This window comes from Bos grunniens, chromosome 12 (assembly GCF_055505025.1).
Source record: "Bos grunniens cultivar Pamir isolate PY7600 chromosome 12, Bosgru_T2T1.0, whole genome shotgun sequence".
NCBI classification, from domain to species: Eukaryota; Metazoa; Chordata; class Mammalia; order Artiodactyla; family Bovidae; genus Bos; species Bos grunniens.
Window position 1 is genome coordinate 60,969,159 of NC_141176.1, and position 24,828 is coordinate 60,993,986.

General features: G+C 36.1%; 1 protein-coding gene across 9 annotated transcripts in view; it reads left to right on the forward strand.

Moving 5' to 3' along the window:
• LOC147361817 (uncharacterized) overlaps positions 1 to 24,828 on the forward strand; it is a 108,957-nt gene that overhangs the window by 48,731 nt on the left and 35,398 nt on the right. For 4 of the 9 annotated variants that reach the window (XR_015137675.1, XR_015137674.1, XM_086328614.1 and 1 more), the window contains 2 exons: positions 12,497 to 12,546; positions 12,934 to 13,017. The gene's annotated coding sequence lies outside the window, so the exon portion shown is untranslated. Of the gene's footprint in view, positions 1 to 12,496; positions 12,547 to 12,572; positions 12,635 to 12,933; positions 13,018 to 24,828 lie in introns of all 9 variants that reach the window. The other 5 variants (XR_015137673.1, XR_015137676.1, XM_086328613.1 and 2 more) reach the window with 2 other exon arrangements.

Consider the following 24,828-nt stretch of genomic DNA (forward strand, 5'->3'; position numbering starts at 1 on the left):
AATCAGAAGGTCTTTGGATCAGAGTCATGTTTCATGTTCTACATCACAGGAGCTCTGTATTCTTCCTGACTTAGAGTGGACCTCATATATTTCTTAAAGTTCCCCAGGTAGATACATAGGATTTCCTTTATAATATTCATGTCTCCCTCCATCCCACCCACCCCAGTCCATAATAGATAACGTGTATCTTAGTAATTGAAGGGGTGAACATGTGCCAATGATGTCAGTGGACATCCACCATACCCCTGGATTCTCGAAATAACAAACATGAGCAGGATTGAGATTTGCGGGAACAAGCCCAGCAGGCATGACAAAGTGCTTAAGTGTTATCAGTTTCTTTCTTTCTTTTTTTACAATTTTGGACTGTTCCGGGTCTTCGTTTCTGTGCGGGCTTTTTCTAGTTACAGCATGTGGGCTTCTTGTTGCAGTGGCTTCTCGTCACAGAGCATAGGCTGTAGGATGCGTGAGCCTCAGGAGCAGTGGCACCTGGGCTTAGTTGCCGTGTAGCATGTGGGATCTTTCAGACCAGGGATTGACCAGTGTCCCCTGTATTGCAAGGCAGATTCTTAACCACTGGGCCACCAGGGAAGTGCTATTATTGATTTCTGATCACTTAGTTCTTCTCACAGCAAACTTAATAAGTAATTTAATACTGCTTTTTATTGACCTGAGGATTGATTGTACTATTCTATTCTTTGTTAAATTCCTAAAATATTGAACTCTTAACTTGTTATTATGGGGCTCCAGCATGCAGTTGCCTGGATTTCAGCCTGTAATCTTCTATTTCTGACTGCCTGCTGTGTGGACTTCAGGCTGCAGCATTGGATGCACAGACAACATCAGCAATATGGTGACTACTTGACTAGCTCCCAAGATTGTGTGAGATCACTCCTTTAGACAAATTCGTTGATCTCTATACTCCTAACATTGTACAGGAGACAGGGATCAAGGCCATTCCCATGGAAAAGAAATGCAAAAAAGCAAAATGGCTGTCTGGGGAGGCCTTACAAATAGCTGTGAAAAGAAGAGAAGTGAAAAGCAAAGGAGAAGAGGAAAGATACAAGCATCTGAATGCAGAGTTCCAAATAATAGCAAGGAGAGATAAGAAAGCCTTCCTCAGCGATCAGTGCCAAGAAATAGAGGAAAACAACAGAATAGGAAAGACTAGAGATCTCTTCAAGAAAATTAGAGATACCAAGGGAACATTTCATGCAAGGACAGGCTCAATAAAGGAAAAAAATGGTAGGGACCTAACAGAAGCAGAAGAAATAGGAAGAGGTGGAAAGAATACACAGAAATATACAAAAAAGAGCTTCATGACCCAGATAATCATGATGGTGTGATCACTCACCTAGAGCCAGACATCCTGGAATGTGAAGTCAAGTGGGCCTTAGAAAGCATCACTATGAACAAAGCTAGTGGAGGTGATGAAATTCCATGGGAGCTATTTCTAATTCTGAAAGATGATGCTGTGAAAGTGTTGCACTCAATATGCCAGCAAATTTGGAAATCTCAGCAGTGGCCACAGGACTGGAAAAGGACAGTTTTCATTCCAATCCCAAAGAAAGGCAATGCCACAGAATGCTCAAACTAGCGCACTATTGTACTCATCTCACACGCTAGTAAAGTAAAATGCTCAAAATTCTCCAAAAAAGGCTTCAGCAATACGTGAAATGCGAACTTCCAGATGTTCAAGCTGGTTTTAGAAATGGCAGAGGAACCAGAGATCAAATTGCCAACATTTGTTGGATCATGGAAAAAGCAAGAGAGTTTCAGAAAAACATCTATTTCTGCTTTATTGACTATGCCAAAGCCTTTGACTGTGTGAATCACAATAAACACTGGAAAATTCTGAAAGAGATGGGAATACCAGACCACTTGACCTGCCTCTTGAGAAACCTGTATGCAGGTCAGGAAGCAACAGTTAGAACTGGACATGGAACAACAGACTGGTTCCAAATCAGAAAAGCAGTGTGTCAAGGCTGTATATTGTCACCCTATTATTTAACTTATATGCAGAGTACATCATGAGAAATGCTGGACTGGAAGAAGCACAAGCTGGAATCAAGATTGCCGGGAGAAATATCAATAACCTCAGATATGCAGATGACAGCAACCTTATGGTAGAAAGTGAAGAGGAACTAAAAAGCCTCTTGATGAAAGTGAAAGAGAAGAGCGAAGAAGTTGGCTTAAAGCTCAACATTTGGAAAACTAAGATCATGGCATCTCGTCCCATCACTTCATGGGAAATAGACGGGGAAACAGTGGAAACAGTGTCAGACTTTATTTTTTTGGGCTCCAAAATAACTGCAGATGGTGATTCCAGCCATGAAATTAAAAGATGCTTACTCCTTGGAAGGAAAGTTATGACGAACCTAGACAGCATATTAAAAAGCAGAGACATTACTTTGCCAACAAAGGTCCATCTAATCAAGGCTTGGTTTTTCCAGTGGTCATGTATGGATGTGATAGTTCGATTGTGAAGAAATCTGAGTGCTGAAGATTTGATGCTTTTGAACTGTGGAGTTGGAGAAGACTTGAGAGTCCCTTGGACTGCAAGGAGATCCAACCAGTCCATCCTAAAGGAGACCAGACCTGGGTGTTATTGGAAGGACTGATGCTGAGGCTGAAATTCCAATACTTTGGCTACCTCATGCAAAGAGTTGACTCATTGGAAAAGACCCTGATGCTGGGCGGGATTGGGCCAGGAGGAGAAGGGGACAACAGAGGATGAGATAGCTGGGTGGCATCACCTAGTCAATGGACTTGAGTTTGGGTAAACTCCGGGAGTTGGTGATGGACAGGGAGGCCTGGCGTGCTGCAATTCATGGGGTCGCAAAGAGCAGACATGCCTGAGCGGCTGAACTGAACTGATACTCCTGTTGAATCTTGACCAATACACTTAATAATACTTTGGATAACCTATAGATTTTAGTTTTTTTTTTTTTTTCTTAAATGAATTAGGGGGCATATATTTAATTCACTTATGTATTCGTTTATGTATTAAACCATCTAATATTAAACAATTACCATTGTAAATGGTAGTTTATATCACTTAGTAGGCAGGATCATGTGGATTGGAATATATAGAGAGGTATATTTCTTATATATGATGTATATTGCATTATATATTTTTATTATTTAGGGATTATATATTAATGTATATTATCATGTGCTGTGCTAAATTGCTTCAGTAGTGTATGACTTTTTGAAGCCCCATGGACTGTAGCCCCGCCCCCCCACCCCTGGCTCCTCTGTTCATGGGATTCTCCAGGCAAGAATCTTACAGTGGGTTGCCATGCCCTCCTCCAGGGGATCTTCCTGGAGGAGATCAAATGCATGTTTCCTGCACTGCAGGCAGGTTCTTTAACACTAGCGCCACCTGGGAAGCCTGTATATTATCATGCCTATTTTTAAATCTTTAAATATCATATCCAGATAGTTATTATATAAATATTAAGCAAAGATTCTAGTTGTTTGTTTAAACTTAATATTGTATGAGCAAAGTAGAACAGAGTTTATTTGTATTCATTTAAATACATATAGACTTTATATATAATATGTATATATTATATATATAACGGTAGCATCATACGGTGATAGTAATTTTAACAATACACTGAGTGTAAATTTTTATATGTATATATATTATATAGAGAGATAGCATCATACAGTGATAGTAATTTTAACAATACACTGAATGTAAATGCTTAGTGTTTTAAATTGATCTAAATTCTCTTAACTAGAAAGATTACAGATACCTATTACATTTCTAGTAAATATATTTGAAAACACATCTTCCTTTTACTATAAGTTTTAATATATAGGAGATTTGAAAAAAGTGTAAAATTGAAATAGTGCCTTTTTCTTTGTAATTAAAATATGCATCCTAATATATAGTGAACCATATTTTCAGAAAATAATTCACAATCTTCCAGAGGACTACTCATTATCTTGTGTTCTGATGTTATCACTAACATCAGTTTATCTTCGCAGTGACCTCAGTGTCAATCCTTAGAACCTCTTTATTTTTACCAATGCAGCTTTCAATTTATTTTGAAATTCTGTTGTTTCTCCCTAAATGTTTATTCTTTCTCACATTGGTTTTTCATTTTATCCACACTATTTATTCAGCTGTCTTAATATTTCTTCTTGCATACACTTAGGATACTTTTTTAATTCAAATTTTTCTTGTGTAGATGTGTAGATGCTACACATCGCTACATTTTTTATTTACTAAGCCTGTTTCCTACTGCTCACAAATTTCAATGAAAGAATTGAATTTGTTGTTGTTGTTAGCTTTGAATTTTCTGATAGCTTAGAAATAGACTTTTTGGGACTTAACTGTTTCCTTCGATCTTCTCTTTTCTCACCTATTAAAAATACTCCTCCAATACCTAAGAGTTACATACGTGAAGAACTTAGGGAACACCTCTTTAATGCCTCAAAAAATATTAATTTCTCCTTCTCCTCTGTCCTATAGCTTTTACCAAACACTTATGCTTACTATTTGAGTCTTTTATTTGTTTCTGTCAATGACTATCTTCTCTTTTAAGTTGTTTAGAAATTTTTCTTCTAACATTTCCTGCTTGTGTACTAACATAATTTTGAAATATTTTATAGTTCCCTCAGAGATAAAAATATAAAAGAAATTTGTTAGGCCACTACAAAAAGTGAGACATAAAAAGAGTATACGCTATTTTAAGTAAATGCTTTCAATACAAGTAAATTCACAACATCCTTGTGACTTTAACATAATTGATTATTGGTTGGCAAATTAGAGTGTTAGTTGGAAACTTGTATCCATGTAGAAATAAAAATAGATTTATATTTTCCAGTAGGCTTCTGGCAAAAAGTAATTAAAATGTTTTATGAATTTGAATATATGTTCAATAACATACAAAGCATAATTTAATTCTACTTATTTTATTAAAATATATCACATTGATCTATCAGAGGCAAAAGTTACACTTTTTACATTTTCTTCCTTGAAACCATGCAGTAGAAACATATGGGTCAAAAACTGACTACAGTACCCTTGAACAGTGTCAGTGGCTAGAGGGAATGACCTGCCCTTATCATCTTCAGACTCATGAGCAAATGGCTGGCAAATAAATTCACGCACAGGTCATTAAGATTTTCTGTGTGTTAGTTGCTCAGTCATGTCCAACTCTTTGTGACCCCATGGACTGTAGCCCACCAGGCTTCTCTCTCTGTGGAATTTTCCATGCAAGAATACTGGAGTGTGTAGCCATTTCCTTCTCCAGGAGATCTTCCTGACATAGGGATTGAACCCAAGTTTCCTGAATTGCAGGTAGATTGTTTACTGTCTGTGCCACCGGGGAATTTCTACAATTTTATTAATCTAAGGACTCAACCTGGCATTAGAAATTCTACATAATTTGACTCCTAAATGCTTCCACACTTCTTACATGCCTCCATGTATATCTAGCAGTAGATCATACTTAGAGTTGATTCCCTCATTTCCTCTCTTTCCTCTATTATTTGCTTAAGCTGTTCCTTCTGACTGAAATACGTTTTGCTTCCTTTTGCTCATTTTGCCTGTCAAAGTCCTTGCTCTCGCTTAAGACTGATTTTGAATGCAGCATCTAGAGGAATACTTGATTCTTCTTTACTCTGTCATTTGAATTAACTGGTAGAAATTAGGGTTGTTTGTTCTGCTAGTGGAGAAAACATTCTTCTATAATGGGAGCTTATTAGAAAAATTCTTCATAAAGTATAAGAACATAATAAAACAATTCACAATATGAAGTACTTAACAAGAGTCAAATTTTAATCATTCTGTATAGAATAATGTTGCATCTAAATGAAAACTACATCAGTCTTTCCAATGAGAATGATACGGTGTGTGTATATTAGTCGCTCAGCCGTGTCCGATTCTTTGCAACCCCACGGACTGTAGCCCACCAGGCTTCTCTGTCCATGGGATTCTCCAAGCAAGAATACTGAAGTGGATTATCGTTCCCTTCTCCAGAGAATCTTCCCAGCTCAGGTATCCAACCCTGGTCTCCTGGATTGCAGGTGGGTTCTTTACCATTTGAGCTACAGGGAAGTCCTGAGAATGATAAAAACCCAAAGGAAAACTGCAGCCACTAATTTCGTTATAATTAAATTCAATCTTACACTTCCATTTGAAGTCATGAAAGTAACCTTGCTCCAAAATACAGCTGTGTGGTGCCAGTATTATCTCATTTTCCACCGTTCATTTTGTAATATCCTTTTTAGGAAATATATGTGATTGGGATGGTATTTTTTTTTCCTCTAATATATGCTTTAATGAAGAGTTGAAAATACGCTTAAAATACCACTATAATAACAATCATGTATGGATGTAAGAGGTGGAACATAAAGAAAGCTGAGTGCCGAAGAATTAATGCTTTTGAACTGTGGTGTTGGAGAAGACTCTTAAGAGTCCCTTGGACAGTAAGGAGCTCAAACCAGTCAATCCTAAAGGAAATTAGTCCTAAATATTCACTGGAAGGACTGATGCTAAAGCTGAAGCTTCAATACTTGGGCCATCTGATGTGAAGAACTGACTCATTTGAAAAGACCCTGATGCTGGGAAAGATTGAAGGTGGGAAGAGAAGGGGACAGCAGAGGATGAGATGGTTGGATGGCATCACCGACTCAATGGACAGGAGTCTGAGCAAGCTCGGAGAGATGGTGAGGGACAGGGAAGCCTGGCATGCTGCAGTCCATGGGGTTGAAAAGAGATGGTTGTCTGTCATCACCAACTCAATGGACATGAGTTTGAGCAAATTCCAAGAGTTGGTGATGGATAGGAAAGCCTGGTGCGCTGTAGTTCTTGGCATTGCAGAGTCGGACACAACTGAGCTACTGAACTGAATAGTTAACTATTTCCAATTAAATTTCATGATGACAAAATAAAATAGATTTGATATCAGAGAAATGCCTTATTATATTAATTTTAAAATACTTGATTAAACTTTAGACTCCTAAACCCAAAAAACCTATTATAAAAATAATTCTCTCATACTTTAGAAGTTCTCCCAAAATATTTATTTTCTTATTTTGCACTGGATATTTCCATAGAAGATCAGGTCACATGCCTGGTGATTCTTGAAGTCTGCTGTTATATACCTATTTATTGGCATAAAGGAACATGAATTTTGGAAAAAGACCATTTTGCTGATTAATATGTGTGTGTGTGTTTTAGGTCTATTATGACTTTTGTTTCCCAACAGTGACCAGGCTAATACACCATAACTTGCAAATATATTAGTTAAAATTATAATTTCATTTTGATCACACTTACTGAAATCTTTAAATGAATAATTAGCTATTATAATAAAACCTAAAACACAGAGAAATGTTATACTAGAATAACTATATTGTACAGGACACAAACATGTAAATTGCATGTTTAGTATTCAAGTCATATCAGACACATTTGTGTTTATCATACACAAATTATTATACAGTATAAATGCAGAGTATCAGAAATGTTTTAGGTAATCTAGTTTCATATGATAATAATTGCATAATTGCATATTTTTCATGTATTCATTACTTCAATAAATATTTCTCAAATTCTAAAAGTAGTAATGATAATAATTTAATAAATATATAGACAATTTTTAATGGGAGATTACTACTCTGGGCACTTAGTGTATTTCAATTTTTGAAAAAGTTCCACAGCAGCACTATAAAAGACAATATTTTTATTCTCATTCTAAAGATAAGGAAAATTATATTAAGAAAGAAAAATAACTTGCTGAGGGTCTCACAGCTAGTAAATAACAGAGACAGCCATTCCAGTCTGGCTCAGGGTAAAAAAGCCATTCTCTATTGCACCAACCAGTTCTGACAACATATAACATGCTTAAGATGGGTGTTATTTAATATTTTACTGTGAGTTATTTAAGTAAAACATCAGTGATATTCCTATTGGCATAATGGATATTCAGGTTTTCTAAAGGACTTTGTTGGTTTTGAAACAGATTCTGGGGAAAAGACGTTTTAATAAAATAAAGAAGGTATTTTCTCAGGAAAATTAAGTTCAAAATAGGAGTCTAATTGCCTACAAAGCATTCTGCAAAAGATGTGTATTGAAAAATATTTAATTTGTAGTTCAATATCTCCCTCTGCTGTTAGAAAACACTAATGAAAATTGTTTAAGCATATATGTTTACTTAGATGTTTGACTGTCTTTATACACTTAAAACATCAGAATACATTAAAATTTTCATAAGCTTTCTTTTATTCTGTGTTGAAATTGTGATTCTTATATTAAAAAGTCTATTCCTAACTCTTAGACATTAAACTGATAGTAATAATAATTTATATCATTAATTTGCTCTCCTGAAAGATTATGGCTGTCATAAAGTTGTTTTAGGTATTCATTCTATCTAGCAAGTATTACAAATAAAAGAAGAATGCAAACTTTTTCTGTTATCCCAAATGATAAATGTTTTCATCCATACTAATTTGAATTGGAATACTAATTTTCTTCCATTATAAGTTAAAATTTAGGGGAAAATTTCCAATTCCAAAGATTTACAGGATAAGAAATTACTGTAACTAAACATATAATTTTTAAATAGCTACATAAATAAATTGACAGGCTCTAAATACAATTTAAATAAAATTTCCTAATAATAAAGAATAAGAATCACAAACAAGAACCATAGATCATATAAATATATTACATAACTTCAAGCATTTTTCTTTCTGAAAGTATAACACAGATATGAAAAGGAATATAACATTTTTTATTTTCTGTTAAGTGTTTTATAAGCTATTTCCTAAAATTATGTTTGTCATCAGTAGTTGAATGGATAACATTTAATACTCTATGACAAATCAAAAAACCTAGAAATTTGAAGATTAAATAAGTAGAAAAATTAAGTACTTTTATCAAAGGACAGAGATATATAGCAATTAAATTAATCCAGATTAATCTAGGGGAAAAAAGCATAAAATTATTTGTAATCTGGTGAAATATATTTCATAATGAAATTAATATATTATTTATAGAAATACCTAATATTATGGTTTAACATAGTGAAAGCTAAACTATACCTATTTGCTCCCATTTTTACATCTGGTTATGTAATCCATGACCTCTTTGTAACAGTTTTTGTTCCTTTGAGCCAAAGGGCCAAAAACTTTACCCACTCTTCGTTACTCCTTCCAGCAATCTAACTGTCTGCCTTGGATTCATTGTGCCTTCCTTTGAAAGAAATAAATGCCTCTCCATTTTCTTTTCCACTTAAATCTTCATTGTGATGGTATAGCTATCATTCTACCATGCAGACCTCTAATCAATTTCTCTAATTTCTTCTTCAGCTATTCACTTCCTCAGTCACATACTGTTCCTTGTCACAGTCACTAAATGCCTCATCTTTAATACATGAATTTAATTATGAAACACTCTTTAGTGGTTTGATAGTTTAACACCCAGCATCCTGGGAAGTAACCATACAAATCCAAAAAAAAAAAAAAAACAGAAAAAATAATGAGAAAAAATTTGGTACATGCTATTTGCCAGATTTTCTGGCATAAATATTCCCAGACCATCTAATTAAAAGATAATATTTTGAAATTATTGGGTGTAGAGTTATGAAAAGAAGCACAGAATCACACAACCAAGCCAATTCCAGCACACAACTAATCTCTCTGACTACAGTCTGCATTCCAGTCTCCCTGTTTGTTTAAATATTCCCATTACAGCTTATTTTAAACCCCATGTGAATTTCTAGTTAATTTTTATAGTCCAGTTTATCTTAATTTCCTATAATAAAAATAAATGTCTTGCTTGCATGCACTCCAGTGCAGTTATTTCTAGCCAGGAATCTGTCCTCTTCACAGTGATTAAAAGGTCCTATCTCTGTACATTGTGGTGGTTACAAATTTTAAAGCCTTCAAGTCCCTCACTTCTAGTTATGGAAATAGGGAAAAAGAGACAGAATGTGAAAGATTGCCAGAGAACTATAAGGCAGACCCAGAAGTGGTATATATCATTTTCACTACTTTACATTGGAGGTCTTGATGAACTAGATATTTGGTAGAAACTATGTGTCACTAGTTAGAGAAGGAAATGACAACCCACTCTAGTATTCTTGCCTGGAGAATCCCACTGATAAAGGAGGCTGGTGGGCTGCAGTCCATGGGGTCGCAAAGAGTTGGACATGACTGAGTGGCTAAACAACAACAGCAGTCACTAGTACATTTTGTTTATTGCAACTGACTGATTTGTTTTTGAAAGTTGTTGTTTTTCAGTTGCAAAGTCATATCCGACTTGTTGCAACTCCATGGACTGCAGAATACCAGGCTTCCCTGTCCTTCACTATCTCCCAGAGTTTGCTCAAACTCACGGCCATGGACTTAAGGATGCTCTCTAACCATCTCATCCTCTGCTGCCCTTTTCTTTTGCGTTCAGTCTTCCCAACATCTGGTCCTTCGCCAGTGAGGTGGCTCTTTGCTTCAGGTGGCCAAAGTATTGGAGCTTTAGTTTTTAAATAACAGTAGTAATATTTTGTATTCTCTTTGATTAATAATCACAGAACAGTTGCTTTTATCTTCTGATGAAACATGCTAAGTTCCTATTTCCCCTCAATTTGAGAGACTATATGATTAAATTCCCTTTGAGAACAGGAAAAAAAAAAAAAAGCTATGGAAAACTGTGTCTGCCATGAAGAAGAATAAGGATGATGAGAAATATAAAAGGTAAAATGTTAGGACCATAGATCTTTGCTGCTTTACCCCTCTTTTCTCAACTCATTTCTTAACCTTGAAGAAGGGCATATACGATAATCCAAATAAATACCAAATAGCATAGAATGTGGAATCAACTAGTGATTCTTTTCTCTGGATATGATGTGGAAGGAGTCAAAAGTCCTTAAGACTCACATCCATCTATGTAACTATATTTGTAACTGTGGAAGGGTGATATAAGCCTAAGTAAACACTCATGTCTGAACTCATTCTTGTGATTTTTATGATATAATGAAGTTCTCATGTACTTTTAGGAGATGATTTATAGAAAATAGAAATTTAAAAAATGGTTGATTTGTAATTTGGGGACATAGTTTGATTTGAGAATTTAATACTGCACATAAAATTGATTTTTGTTCTGGCATTTATGGAAAAATGAGTCATAATATGGCTTCAGTTCAGTTCAGTTGCTCAGTTGTGTCCGACTTTTTGCGACCCCATGAATCACAGCACACCAGGCCTCCCTATCACCAGTTCCCAGAGATCACTCAGACTCAAGTCCATCGAGTCAGTGATGCCATCCAGCCATCTCATCCTCTGTCGTCACCTTCTCCTCCTGCCCCCAATCCCTCCCAACATCAGAGTCTTTTCCAATGAGTCAACTCTTCACATGAGGTGGCCAAAGTACTGGACTTTCAGCTTTAGTATCATTCCTTCCAAAGAAATCCCGGGGCTGATCTTCAGAATGGACTGGTTGGATCTCCTTGCAGTCCAAGGGACTCTAAAGAGTCTTCTCCAATACCACAGTTCAAAACCATCAACTCTTCGGTGCTCAGCTTTCTTCACAGTCCATCTCTCACATCCATACATGACCACTGGAAAAACCATAGCCTTGACTAGACGGACCTTTGTTGGCAAAGTAATGTCTCTGCTTTTCAATATGCTATCTGGGTTGGTCATAACTTTCCTTCCAAGGAGTAAGCATCTTTTAATTTCATGGCTGCAGTCACCATCTGCAGTGATTTTGGCACCCAAAAAAATAAAGTCTGACACTGTTTCCACTGTTTCCCCATCTATTTCCCATGAAGTGATGGGACCAGATACCATGATCTTAGTTTTCTGAATGTTGAGTTTTAAGCCAACTTTTTCACTCTCCTCTTTCACTTTCATCAAGAGGCTTTTTGGTTCCTCTTCACTTTCTGGCAGAAGGGTGGTGTCATCTGCATATCTGAGGTTATTGAGATTTCTCCCGGAAATCTTGATTCCAGCTTGTGCTTCTTCCAGTCGAGCATTTCTCATGATGTTCTCTGCCTGTAAGTTAAATAAGCAGGGTGACAATATACAGCCTTGACATACTCCTTTTCCTATTTGGAACCAGTCTGTTGTTCCATGTCCAGTTCTAACTGTTGCTTCCTGACCTGCATACAGGGTTCTCAAGGGGCAGGTCAGGTGGTCTGCCCTGAATTCCCATCTCTTTCGGAATTTTCCACAGTTTATTGTGATCCACACAGTCAAAGGCTTTGGCATAGTCAATAAATCAGAAATAGATGTTTTTCTGGAACTCTCTTGCTTTTTCGATGTGTGTATATATTTGTGATAGTGGGGTGTTTTTTTTTGAAAAACATGAAATATATATGAGATTCTGATAATTCGAGTTGTCATTACTAAACCTTTCGAAGGAAACTAAGCTTATGATTTATACCCGGTGAAGATTAGCTGCTTTTGTATATTCCGTATCCTCCCAACACCATGGCCAAGTGTATATGTAACTGAAGATCTCTTTTTGGTTTTCTTCTAGAGCTGAAGTACTTGAAAACACATAATGGATCAGGCTACAAAAGCTACATGGTAAGCTTTTTCTTTTTCTTTTTCAGGTTAGCCTGTGTTGCACAGTCCAATTAAAGATTTAAGATCTTGAGGACCTGCCTCCCCTCAGGTTAGTGTTTTTCTTTATGGTAAAGTTTTAAAACTAGAGGTACGTGAAAGGAATTTTAGCAATATAAGTATATAGAGAAGGCTGTCTACTCCCAAGTTGACTCTGGAGAAGCTATGTGCATGGTGTTTAAGTGTGGATCTTGTAATCCCCCAAACCCTGAGTAATGCCTAAGGTAACTTGGGTTTCCCCAATTTGTGTCCAGGAGAAGACATCATAGAATGGAAAATTTGGGGCATAGCAGACTAATTTGAGTGAATCTTTGAAATTTTACTCTTGCTTTATTTCCATTTTCATTTAAGAGTTTTGCCTGCTCATTTCTCCAAGATGCAGAAATTGGCAGCCTTAGCTGAGATTGTTAGGTCTGGGTGGACATCAGATAACAGGTAAGCTGTTGAAAGTACAAATTGACTGTCCAGCTGTCATCCGTCCCTGTGCACTCCCTGTCTTGTTTCTCCCAGGGAGTAGACAGTACCTCCAATACCAAAAAAGTTGACCTGTGCACTGGCCACACAAGATTACTGATGGTAGTTTTGTGGTTCCTGGCACTCTTCTGTCTGTATATAAAACCTCTTCTCTCTCTAGATGAGTCACTAAATAGCTTAAATTTTATTTAAAGTTAATTATTCTTATTTAGTTGGGACTGCTTCACGTTTAGGAACCCAAATTGGAAAGAAGGATGTTGAGCTTCTTTATATCTACATGGAACTCCACTTACTCTGCCACCATTTGCATGCATCCGAAAGCAATAGGGTCTGTGTGTGTGTCTGTGTGCCTCCCCATTCACACACAGAACCATATTGTTTTTGGATGCATGCAAATTGGGATCGGCCTAGTAAAGAGAGGTCACTTCCCTGGTGGCTCAAATGGTAAAGAATCTGCCTATGATGCAGGAGACCTGGGTTCAGTCCCTGGGTTGGGAAGATCCCTTGGAGAAGAAAAGAAGAACCCACTCCAGGATTCTTGCCTGGAGAATCCCATGGACAGAGGAGCCTGGGGGGCTACAGTCCATAGGGTCGCAAGGAGTTGAACACAATTGAGCAACTAACATTTTCATTTTCACCTTCGCTGGTAGCAAAGGCAGGACTTCATTGAAGGTAAGTGATCTGTTATTCCTCTGGCATTTTCAGATGCTTAAAGTTGACTCTTTAACTTGAGGTGCAAATTGTGACTTATTTTATGTTCCTGCTTTACTACACACTCTGTGATATGGAAAATTGTGTTTCTCCAACTTCCTTCTTCTGTTTCTTCCTCTTGTAGTTGCTTTCTGAGGTCTCTTCTGGTCTTATGCTTCCAAGAAGGTTTTGAGGACAAAGAACTTTAAAAATGGCTACAGACCTCCTAGTTCCCTCTTAGCAAAACACTTGGTTCACGGAAACTCTTGGAGAGATTTCCTTGAAAGACTGTGGAGATTCTAGTCATCGTTCATGGAGTTCTCTTCTCTTACTCTGTCATTAGAGACCTGTCTTTTATCGTCTTCAACTTGCATTTCTAGGTTTGTGATTGGCCCATGTCCACGTCTATCACTTCAAAATCACGGGGCACACGTTATGAGTGGTCTCCTTGAGCCCCTTCTCATCACAAATTAGAAAAAAAATAAATTGTATATTTCTCCTTTCCATGGAAATTAAGAAAATGTCACAGAATTACAACATTTTCCAAAGAAGTGATCTCTCCCTTCAGAATATACGTTTATACCTGAAGGCTTATGATGACTCTGGTCTCAAAACAGATTTCTGCACCTTTATTGTTTGTCTTACGTACGTTAAGTACCACCTTGTTTTGAGTCTGGGGATCCTTGCCAAATATTTACTTATCATGGTGTTCTGATACCTCAGCCAAAAGTGATTTGGAACAAGTCACATTTTAACAATGTGTTACAACATTAAAATTAAATGATAATGTGATATCATCTAAGAACTTTAACTCAATGTTTACACCTGAGCTCCAGTTAAATATCAGTTTGATTTGATGTGCATTCTTTTGTCATGTAAATTCTTGTCCCTTTTATTTATTATGTCATTTTAGCTCCAGAAGATATAGAAGAAATTCTACAGCAGAAATAAATGTGATAGAATGTATAGGAGATACAGAGTGGGGAAAAAGAAAACTTAAAACCAAAATAATATCTGACAGGTAAAAAAGAGAATATAGGGAAGGACATGTCCTAGTCAAATCTGTCATGACCTTCTTCTGAGCATGGAGGGATGTATTAGAAAATTTAAATGGGAATCCAAAGGCCAGGGTCTTTTTCTTCCATCTCTGTTGGGGGCTGTAGGAAAAGATTATATTTCCATTAAAATCACGTGACTGCAACAGTAAATCCCTGCATGATGCCTTCTAAAAAGCTAAACAGAGCCAACTATCTCATTAAAAGACAATGTAGAAATAGAATAAGTGAGATAATCCACGACAAGAATCAAAGAGAATCCAGTGGACTAATCATATATTTAAGTCTTACTGTCCGCATTGGCACAGATTGCATAACCCTTTCCCTATACAGATAGATGCCCTCTTGGAAAGGAAGAGGTAGAGAAAATCCATAAGATTGAGCTTTTATCTCTATTATAAATAAAGAAATAAACTTAGGTGATACAGTTTTATTTAACACTTCTTGATGTGAATGGTCTTCTTTTGGGAAACTACAAAATTCAGGATAAGGCAGGAAGTTTTTATAGAACAAAGAATAAAGACGAAGAAAGGGAAAATAGGAAATACCTGATTGGCTGAGGGTACACAGTTAGTCTTGTTTGCAGTGGGAAAGCCTAGATTAGGCTTGATGTTTGGGGATTGGAACCCTGCATATACTATACTTCTGATCAAGCAGAGCATTTAGAGGGACACTTTGATTATATATTTAAATCAGTGCTTTAATTTCTTTAAGCCAATGAAGTGGTGTGCTTTATAAATTCATTTTGGTAATTCTAACTGAAGGTAGAGAAAATATACATCTATAACGTAGGAATGTAGACATATATAAACACACAGACACAAACAGAGGTCTTACAGCTTTCCTTTTAATATTTTAGCCATGGAAAAAATCCAGTAATGCAAAAGTCACCAGGTTACAAAAGAACGGTTGTATTTAAATTGAGTTTCTGCCAGGTAGAATAAGTAATGGTTACCGGTTCAGATGATACAAACCTTTTTTCTAATATTTGTGGAGAAGACTTCAAAGATTTTTCATTTGCTTAGTTTCTGAATAGATTTCTCTCTGGATTTTTTTCTTCTGAAGTTTGTTCTTTGAAGAAATGTCTCTTAGTTCCTAGAGAAGACTTGCATCTCAAAGACACAAAGAAAGAATGGAAGTTCCTCTGAGAAGGACTTTTGTTTCTGGAGCACAGATTTTTTACAGTACATTCAAGGGGAGGGTTTAGGATTGAGAAAAAAATAGGCAGGTTTTTTCTGTTGTACCAGTCTCAATTTTTCAGACAAGTTACACAAGTTGTCTGCAATTTGTAGGACAGATGTTTTTTAACTCCTCAAAGAATTGGGTTGCAACCCAAATTGCATTTTCTTCAATTTGCTTCTTTACATCGGAGAGAAGTCCTTCAACTAAGATAGAAATCAGATAATGCCTACATTCTAGATTAAGAGTTGCTTGCCATTGGAATGTTTCCCTCTGGGTTAATAGTTTCATTTTTTCTTAGAGAAGAAGGCCTAAAGAAAAAAATCAGGTTTTAGTATCAGCTTCTGATTTGGCCAGCTTTAGCTGGGACAGCCAAGAAATATTGCTGGCAGAATTGAATGACCCAGTAAATGAGAGAGATGTGCTTAAAGAGGGTGCAAAAGATACTACCTTTTTAAGATGTACAGCCACTTCCAAAGAGGCAAAAAGACTTAAACCTGAGAACTGACAGGAGTCCAGGGGACCCACACTGCAAATAAAGCAAAATTCACATTCCTGTCAGGCCATACCTAATTACAGTTGGTACCAAACCCACATTTCTTTCCTTGTCATGTCTTTGGATCCCCAACCAGAAGGTTGAGGTGCCTGCATTTGCAAGAACTGACAGTCTGAGTGCCCCAGGTTAGCAGAAAGCCAAGCCACCTTCTCAGGACAGAAAATGAAACAAACAAGAAATATTTTTAGCCTTCCCTGGAATGGAATATTTATCCCTGGGAGAGAGAAGAATCAATAATCAATACCGGGCAATGTGAAATTTTATCTTCTTCTCTCAACTGGACACTCCAGAGATTCGAGAGAACTGACTTTGGTAAAAATTCTCACTCTTTGCTAACATATGCTAGTTTTCTTAAGATCCCATCTTAGGATCACCAAAGTGAGCCGGGTTTAAAGTAAAGAATGTAGCCCCAGTAACTAAAAGAATATGGCATGGTTTTTCATCAGTGTTAATTTTAGCTTCTCCTTAATTATTTAAAGGAACAACTGGTAGCAGAGTTCTGTTAACCCTGGGAGACATTCATATGGGGCTTCCTTCAAGGCTAGATTGGGAGCGTTCGAGTTGGTATTTGACCAAAGTTTCAAGGACAGTCTTTCTTTTCCCCCAGTGTCCTAGTTGATTGAAAATAAGACACAATTTTTTTTCTGTCAGTGCTTCGATGGTGGACCCCTGTGAGGGTGAAGTAGGGGGAGGCGCAGGTGTTTTGTTTGCAGCTTTGCAGCTGCTGCTGTTGTGAAACTTCTGTTTCCAGTTTGCGATTTCTTCAGAGAGGAAAGGGAGTTCAGATAGAAGGCTTGTAGACAGAATATAGAAGGATAGAGGGGAGTAGTGGGATTCGTGTTAGTATTATAGTCTCTTATTTTCAGTATCTATTGTGTCTTTAACTTTGCACTAATCTTTTATTATGAATCTTTCAGTTAAGCCGTTTTGGAAATTTGAAGTCTTTTGGAGGCTTCTGAATGTCCATGAAAATAAGTATCCCGTTCAGTTTGATTTGAGGAGCCTTGCTTGCAAGTGCACTTCTTAAATGATTGGTCTTGTCTGATTGGAACATTCCCATCATAGCCATTGTAATATGTGTAGATCAGAAGTTAGTATGGAGAATGAAGGGTACGGGTACTCAGTGGTGTTTATTCCATTACTTCAATCCCTTGTAGTTACAGTTTTACATAAAGGAAATTTCAAGTTTTCTAATTATATATGTTGAAGTATGTCTCTTGAAGAATTCTTTGAGTTTTGTCTTTGGTAGACAAAAATGTATGCCTGTGTCAGCATGAAATAAATATATATCCCAAGAGTGGAAAGAAGATGTGATAAAAATGAAAAGTCTTTATGATGCACTGAATACTTTCAACCTGATGAGTCCTTTAAGTATGCTTTGCTGCTGCTGCTGCTGCTAAGTCACCTCAGTCGTGTCCAACTCTGTGTGACCCTATAGACGGCAGCCCACCAGGCTGCCCTGTCCCTGGGATTCTCCAGGCAAGAACACTGGAGTGGGTGCTTTGGGGAATGCTAAATTTGTGATTATGTGCATGGAGGAATTATGGGCAAAATCAGAAGATGCTGTTTTCAAGGAAATTTCCATCAGATAAAGTTTTGGGTGGAAAGTTTACAAGTCTTACTGTTGTTTTTGCTTGTTTGTTAAAATGTGACAAAGTGTGCACCAGAAGAGAAAGGTACTCATTTCTAAATACAATACAGAGCTCCTCTGGAGCTCAGATAGCAAAGGCACACTCAACATGAGAAGAGCACCCCCCTGATTATGACGAGGTTACCTCAAAGTAATGGAGAAGGCAATAAAAATGTGAAGCTACAAAAAGGAGAAGTACATGTAAGACTGACATGATCAGATTGGCTTGTGGGCGTCAGATGTTGATGCTGAGAGATGCTATAGAAACCAGTAGAAACATGCTGGGGGATATTACAGTGGTCTGAGATTGAAAAGGAAAATTGACTTGTTTTAATCTGCAGGTTAGTAAAATTGAGGAATATTTAAGTAGTAGTATGTACCTTTGGAGTTTAGGTATGTTTAATCATGGCTCTTGTTTTCGGATATTTGATATATTACTAAAAAGCCCCCAGTTAAATTATTTACTGCAACCATCTAATTATTGGTATTGCATTTTATCTAATCGGAATGAGTTTCCTATAAGGGCATTCTCGTTAGAGGTGATGTGTATGTATACAGACTGCCTTATTTTAAAGTGAACAAAATATGAAAAAAATGTGGTTTCTTAACATGATAAATTTAATTCATATGGAAATTGATTTGTATGGAATTATTCCAAATGAAATTTAAAAGGTTTTGTTCTATTATGTTAATTATTATTGATTATTATTATCTTATTTATACTTATAGAGCTATAATTTTATAATGCCATTTATAATACTAGTCTTAGCATATCATTTTGCATAACAAGTGGTAGGTCTGTTGAGGCACTAAATACACAGGAATTTTTTTTCTTTAAATATTTCTTAAATATTTCAGTAAGATGTATTATCCGTTATTATTATTGTATTAATAACATCAAATTCATAAATATATCAGGTAACAAATGCTATTGAATTAAATTATTTGAATATTAATAATTTTTTAAACAAAATATAATATTGGAAGTACTGCCATCTGCTGTAAAAGAGCTATCATAGCCATGAGATAACAGTGTGGTAATGGTTCTATACTTAATTGAAGAGAATACTGTACAAGAATTCCAAGTTACCCCAAAACTTATATAAATTTAGAAAATAAATCATTGAGATAGAATATTTTTTTAAAGGCTTCAATATTTAATTTGTAAAATATATCAATTCACCAATAGCTTTTGACTATAAAAACAGTCTGTCACTTCCCAACAACTTTCAATATATTGCACTGTATCTTCTGAAGAATTAGAGCAGTCAGTTTTTCTACATTATCAGATCAAGAAATGGATGTCTATGTCTGATATCACCAGTTTTGCTTGCTTCACAGGTAATTACAAGTATAATTTTGAAGATTGGTTACTGGTAGAAAAGTCTTATTTATGTGAATTACACAGGTCTCCAGATGTATGTATTTTTAAATTTGGAGGAAAAAAAAAGAAAAAAAATAAATTTGGAGAAAAGAGTACATCTCGGAGAAAAGAAATTGAGAGGTTGAAAACAAGGAGAAAGACTAGAGATATAGGCAACATTTCAATGTAAAGTTAACTATACTTTAGATTTATTTTAATAGAATATAAAAACAGATAAGAGATACTGACACAGAGAGACATTGCTTTAGACAGTGGTGGGAAATTTAAGTAGAGGGACAACAAAAATTATTAAATCCATAATTTATCACAGCTTTAAACATATTACATTTGCTCATCTTGAATGTTTGAGTTTTGTTGGCATTAACAAAAGATGATTGTAATGAGGAAAAATAAAACATGTTAAAGAAAATTCATAGTTGTTATGCATATCTAAAGTTACACGGACAAAAATTAGAGAAGAAAACATACTGTGAGATTAGAAAAATATGAACATTTTTCAGCCCTCTTCTGGGTAAATACTATCAAAAAGTACAGGAGTAAGCACAGAGTTAGTGCATATATGGGTGGAGAACCACCTATTGAAGAAACCTGACCACTGACGTGAGTGAGGGGGATTTGCGTGTCAACTGTCAGTTGCATGTCTCTTTAGAAAGTGTGAACAAGTATTTAGGAGATTATGGGGACAGACTATCTGAAAGTGTCAGACTGTTAAGAAAGTGCCGACCTGGAAATCAGACTGACTTGGATATGCCTCTTGATTCTTCAAAAATTTATTTAAACATCAGGAAAATCCCTTCCTTTAACCTTAGTACACTCCTGAGGTGTCTCAGTGGTAAATAATCCACCTGCCAATGCAAATCTAACAGTCATGTTAGATTGCCCCCTGGAGGATAATTTATGGTTGAGATTTGCCCAAGACAAATCATTCCCAGTAAGGAAGTCTCCAAGTGGAGAAAAAAAAAGTTACAGACACTGGAATCAATTTTAAGGTAACTAGTCCTCTACAGATACAAGGTAGTATCATGCAATGGTTAAAAGAGGAACTAGAATGCCAGCAAAACTATGTAACCTTGAAATTCTATTCACTCTGCTAATTGCCTTATCTATAAATTGGGATAATAAAATACCTATTTTTTGATTTTTTATGAATGTTTGATTAAATTTAAGTTTATTCACTGTAGTTCATAGTATAGAGCTTGATGTTTGATAATACTAGATATTTAACTATTTTTATTTTCTCATAGCACAATAGAGTTATTAAAAAAAAATGATGGGGCTAGATATCATTTACCTGCCTACCTTCCCATTTTGAAAAAAAAAAAGAAAAAAAAATTGAATATAGCACTTTTTTTTACCAGTGGTACAGCCCTGAAATATACTAAAGAGTAAGTTTCCAGTCATTTGTTTCTGCCATAGCGAATGCCTAGCTCAATGAAAGAGTATGTGTTACAATTAGAATCAGGTTTATAATTCCATGATCATGTTTAGATGTTAAGTTTGACATATCTTGTATGTGGTATGCTCAGACTTTTTGTTCTCTATTACACTTGCATTTCACTGAACAAAATATTTCTCATGATTATCATTGATAAAAACAAAAATTAAACTCACATATTTTTATTTAGGATATCTAATTCTGTCCATGTTTTAAAAGAGTTGTTCAGTTGTTAAGTCTTGTCCAACTGTTTCAACTTCAGGGACTACAGCACACCAGGTTTCCCTGTCTTTGACTATCTCCTGGAGTTGACTCAGACTTATGTATGTCCTGGAGAATCCCAGGGAGGGGGGAGCCTGGTAGGCTGCCATCTATAGGGTCGCCCAGAGTCGGACACGACTGAAGCGACTTGGCAGTAGGAGCAGTATGTCCATTGAGTGTGGGATGCCGTCTAACCATCTCATCCTCTGCCACCCCCTTCTCCTCTTGTCCTCAGTCTTTTCCAGCACCAAGGTCTTTTCCAGTGAGTCAGCTCTTTACATCAGGTGATCAAAGTATTGGAGCGTCAGCTTTAGCATCAGTCTTTTCAACGAGTATTCAAGGTTGGGTTCCTTTTGTATTGACTGATTTGATCTCCCTGCTGTCCAAGGTACTCTCGAGTGTCTTCTCCAGCACCACAGTTAGAAAGCGTCAGTTCTTCAGCGCTCAACTTTTTTTATGGTCCAGCTCTCATATCCATACATGACTACTGGAAAAACCATAGCTTTGACTATACAGACTTTTGTCAGCCAAGTGATGTCTCTGCTTTTTAATATGCTGTCTAGGTGTGTCATAGTTTTTCTTCCAAGGAGCAAGTGTCTTTTAATTTCATGGCTGCAGTCACCATCTGCAGTGATTTTGGAGCCCAGAAAATAGTCCATCACTGTTTCCATTTTTTCCCCGTCTGTTTGCCATGAAGTGGTGGGGCCAGATGCCATGATGGCAGTTTTTTGGATGTTGAGTTGTTGTTTTTTTAATTTTAATTTTTAACTTTACAATATTGTATTGGTTTTGTCGTATATCAACATGAATCCGCCACAGGTATAAGCCAGCATTTTCACTCATCTCTTTCATCTTCATCAAGAGATTCTTTAGTTCCTCCTCACTGTCTACCGTTAGGGTCATGTCATCTACATATCTAAAGTTATTGACATTTCTCCCAGCAATCTTGATTCCAGCTTGTGATTCATCCAGCCTGGTATTTTGCATGATGTCCTCCACATATAAGTTAAATAAGCAGATTTAGGGAACATTCCTAAACATTAGAATTCTGACTAACCCACTTTAAGTCCTGTAAATTCAAATAATGCAAATATTAGTCTTCAACAGAGTGAAATCCTTGTGAAGCACCTCTGTGGCTCTCAGAACTGTATTTCACATGCAACATCTTTCTCTGCACTGACTACTAAGCACCAGTGCTGAATATTTTCTTGGCTTGGTTATGATTCATACCCTTTCCTAACAATAGCATCTATCGAGGTCTTAGCTAGAGATATTTTTATTTTCTCTGAACTGGGATTTTCCAAAGCTTGAAAGTTTGGGATCTTCATTTGAATAGCAAGTGATAAGAAGACTGCATTACAGATAATGAGGACTGTATCTAGGGGCCAGAAGGAGAAGGCTAAATTGATGCAGAAGCTTCCACAGTTCTGGTAAGAGCTACTAGAGGCTGAGTGAGCAGAGGAGGATCATCAGTCTTAAGACACAACAAAAGATCCTGAATATTTATCCAACTGCTAAGACTGAGAATTCATTCATATATTACAATGTTTTATGCACCTTATTCAACTAGGGAGACCAAAAAGGAGTCAGGAGGGAGATTAAATGAGTTACAGAAGATGTTCAGTGTATTTGTGATCCCTATACATCTGTGACACTTCTCTCTCTTAGTTTTTGTTTTAATTATGTCGTGGTTTCTCAGTTCACTGCATTAGCCCTTTAATAAGGAAATTTTTCAGGATTTTGTGTTCAGATATTTTGTAAAGTGAAGGGGGAAATTTATTTTTCTCATTAATGAAATTTTTTTAAAAAAGCACTTATACACATCTAGTATATTATTTTCAGTCCTTCTTCTTGGTATAATTACGGCACATAATTTCTTCATGTATATAATTTAAAAGGGAAGGATGTTTGGGTACTAGAAAGTGTAACATTAATTTCTAGCTTATACGAAGCACAAAATAGCAATAGTTGCTCTTTTGAATGCAGTCACAATTCATTGACTCTCTATTATGAGATTTGATCTTAAGGAGATCAGTCTGGTGGACTTCAATCATGGTAAATTCTATAGCATGATTTTGTTATTAAGCACACCATCTAGAATATACATTAAAAGGACTGATATTCATCTACAGCTGGTATTTGTCAAGAGAAATGTGATGTAAAAATTGCTTCCATCTTTATGAGGCACCAATGGTTTTAAAATACTGTTTTTGGGAAGATATCAGTATGCTGTTTAATGTACAGATGACTCTAATATAAAAAGAAAAGCAGTCTTTACTGTTTTGACTTTGCTCAGCATTGAATTAAGCAGATGATTTTCTAATGATTAACATTTGTTTAAATGTAAGATGATTTACATCTGTCTAAATTTTTAAATGCATTAGTTATTATTTAAAATTATGGATTAAATAAAGTAATATTTTCCAAATACATACAGATTGGTTACAAAATTATCAAGCAAAATGATCTATCTCTCTAATTAAAATTTTGAAGCAAATGAATTCAGTTCTCTTAAGTGTTACACTCACTGTCAAAAACTAGTGAAACCAAATATCTACACACCATAGGTGTAAAACTAACACACACACACACACACACACGTAAAGCAAAAGTGGTTATACAATGACTTAGTTGTTTTTATTTTTCTCATTTTTACAACTTCATAAGCTGCAGTTTTTATGTTTTTAGTCTTTCAGTAATTCCACAGAATTTAATTTTAGTTTCTTAACACTGTAAATCTTATGGTATTGAAAGGGAAGGAAAAATCTCATAAACCAGGTGAAGTTGCAAATTCTGTCTCTGTGAACAATTTATTCCTGATTATTATGAATGGCTTTCCATTTTATAGATAAATTTATGTCAATAGAAATACACAGCTCTCATAGAGATTTCATTTTATGTAATATAAACTTTCTTCTGAGATTGTCTAAGTTCATTCATTTCACCAGTACTATTTCTTTAAGGGCTTCCCTGGTGGCTCAGTGGGAAAGAGTCTGCCTGCCACTGCAGGAGATGCTGGGGATGCAGGTTCCATCCTTGGGTCGGTAAGATCCCCTGGAGAAGGAAATGGCAACCACTCTCATTTTCTTGTCTTGGAAATCCAATGGACAGAGGAGCCTGGTGGGCTATATAGTCCATGGGGTCAGAAGAGTTGGACACAACTTCGTGCATAAACAACAAGAACATTTCTTTGAAAACTACTACACCATATCGCTGTGGTCAGTTCCCTGGAGGATCATGGTGGAACCCAGGCTGTGTGTCATGTGTAGACACATGTGAATTGTTCATCACATTTAAAATGATTTAGGAGGCACATATGCAATTCTTTTTTCCTAAGTAGGCAAATATGAAAACTGAATCATAGTTAAATAAAGCTGGAAAAAATAGGCATTGTATTGGGAAATGGAGGAAATGATATGTATAAATAAAACCCTACACAAATTCCAAGAGTGTTTACCACATACTAAATTATCTAAAGTGCTCAGAGGAAACACTGCATTCACAGATTTAAGATAGCAATGGGGAAACCTGTAAATCTAAAGAGAAAGTATAACGTGTTTAAATACATATAAGCAAAAACAT